The following is a 2,500-nucleotide window of genomic DNA, read 5'->3' as shown; positions in this document are numbered from 1 at the left end:
CGGCACCCCAGCCTCCCTCGTTTCTTTCATATTTATTTCGGACGTGGGCTACCGAAATTTCCGTTACGATTCAGCCCCCGTGCGCGGTGAGGAAGTCGGCTGGGCCTCGGTATGTACTCGGTCCGTAGAGGCCGCGTTACCGCGTGGCGGTCAGTCGCGGGAGGGAGCCGGAGCCGCCCGCACGCCCGCGACCGCAACACGCACTCGGAGGCGGCGTCTTCTGACAGACGCCGGTAGGGTTTGAGAAACATGCTTTTTCGGAAAGGACCGCTCGGCTGATGCGGGCCTGGGCTCCCGCGCCCCTCTCGTGGCGGGGCGGCGCGGGGTACCCGCGAGCGCGGCGGAACTCCCGTGTAGGACATCTCTGGGCCCGTGTGGCCAACGGGCACGCGACAGGGTCGTCTCGGTCTCGCGACGAAAGCGGTTTCGCGCTGGTTGGTGCGCTAGAGGTCGATCCGCAGGCCGAAGGAACCGTCCACCCGAACACCCCGGCGCGAGGCCGGGGCCGGCAGGGGCCCTCCGATGGCGGGTCATGCTTGCCAATCGGTCAGTGGTTGGTGTGGTGCAGTATATGTCAGGGTGTGGGTGCGAGATGGGCCGGGAGGACCGCTCCTCCAGCGTCGGACCCGAGTCATAGGAAGTGCCGTTTTGTCACAACCCCAGGGGTGGGGGGGTAACGGTAGGGAAGTGCCGGCCAACGCGCAGAGGTCGACCCGCAGGCCGAAGGAACCGTCCACCCGAACACCCCGGCGCGAGGCCGGGGCCGGCAGGGGCCCTCCGATGGCGGGTCATGATTGCCAATCGGTCAGTGGTTATGTGTGCTGCGGTGATGCGGTGCCGGCCAACGCTCAGAGGTCGACCCGCAGGCCGAAGGAACCGTCCACCCGAACACCCCGGCGCGAGGCCGGGGCCGGCAGGGGCCCTCCGATGGCGGGTCATGATTGCCAATCGGTCAGTGGTTATGTGTGTGCTGCGGTGCCGGCCAACGCTCAGAGGTCGACCCGCAGGCCGAAGGAACCGTCCACCCGAACACCCCGGCGCGAGGCCGGGGCCGGCAGGGGCCCTCCGATGGCGGGTCATGATTGCCAATCGGTCAGTGGTTGTGTGTGCTGCGGTGCCGGCCAACGCTCAGAGGTCGACCCGCAGGCCGAAGGAACCGTCCACCCGAACACCCCGGCGCGAGGCCGGGGCCGGCAGGGGCCCTCCGATGGCGGGTCATGATTGCCAATCGGTCAGTGGTTGTGTGTGTTGCGGTGGGGCCGGGAGGACCGCTCCTCCTGCGTCGGACCCGGGTCATGGGAAGTGCCGTGTGGCGGTGGTGGGGCCGGGAGGACCGCTCCTCCTGCGTCGGACCCGAGTCATGGGAAGTGCCGTGTGGCGGGGCCGGGAGGACCGCTCCTCCTGCGTCGGACCCGAGTCATAGGAAGTGCCGTGTGGCGGGGCCGGGAGGACCGCTCCTCCTGCGTCGGACCCGAGTCATAGGAAGTGCCGTGTGGCGGGGCCGGGAGGACCGCTCCTCCTGCGTCGGACCCGAGTCATAGGAAGTGCCGTGTGGCGGGGCCGGGAGGACCGCTCCTCCTGCGTCGGACCCGAGTCATAGGAAGTGCCGTGTTGCGCTGGTGGGGCCGTGCCCGCCAACAGCCTTCAGTGGTCGGATACCACGTTTGCAAGCTCCCCGCTGGAATGGGGACTTAGAAGAAATGAGGGGAAAATTCCCCCGGAGCTCCGTGCCTGAGGGCGGGCTGTGAGCCGCGCCGCGTCCGCCAACAGCCTTCCATGGTCGGACACCATTGTTCGCAAGTTGCCCGCTGGAATGGGCACATAGAAGAAATTTCGAGGATAACATCCACCAGAGCGCCAGGGCGGCCGTTATTGCAGTATGCGTCCGCCTGGCAGCTCTCTTCCGCGGGAACCATTGGGCAATTTCTTTCACGGAGGTGGACATAGAAGAATTTTTGTTTCTAAAAACGTGGTTCCTAAAAATGTGCCCCAGGTGTTTTGGAAAACCCGGGTAAACCTGGGAAGTAGGCAAATGACCCTCTGACTAGGGGTAAAAACGTTTGCCTACTGCAGCGCCCCTAATGCAATTCGGCGGAACTGCAACGCCCCTGGTCGCCTAAACGCTACCCCTGGTCGCCTAAACCTCACCCCTGGTCGCCTAAACCTCACCCCTGGTCGCCTAAAAGTCACCCCTGGTCGCCTAAATTGTCAACCCCTGGTCACCTAAATTGTCAACCCCTGGTCGCCTAAAGGGGACTTAGAAGAAATGAGGGGGCAAATTCCCCCGGAGCTCCGTGCCTGAGGGCGGGCTGTGAGCCGCGCCGCGTCCGCCAACAGCCTTCAGTGGTCGGATACAATGTATGAAAGTTCCCCGCTGGAAAGGGGACTTAGAAGAAATGAGGCAAATTTCCCCGGAGCTCCGTGCCTGAGGGCGGGCTGTGAGCCGCGCCGCGCCCGCCAACAGCCTTCAGTGGTCGGATACAATGTTTGAAAGTTCCCC

This window comes from Idiotropiscis lumnitzeri, unplaced genomic scaffold (genome assembly GCF_059441095.1).
Source record: "Idiotropiscis lumnitzeri isolate Australia: NSW breed Sydney's pygmy pipehorse unplaced genomic scaffold, RoL_Ilum_1.0 HiC_scaffold_260, whole genome shotgun sequence".
NCBI lineage: Eukaryota > Metazoa > Chordata > Actinopteri > Syngnathiformes > Syngnathidae > Idiotropiscis > Idiotropiscis lumnitzeri.
Note: the sequence above shows the minus strand (reverse complement) of the source record.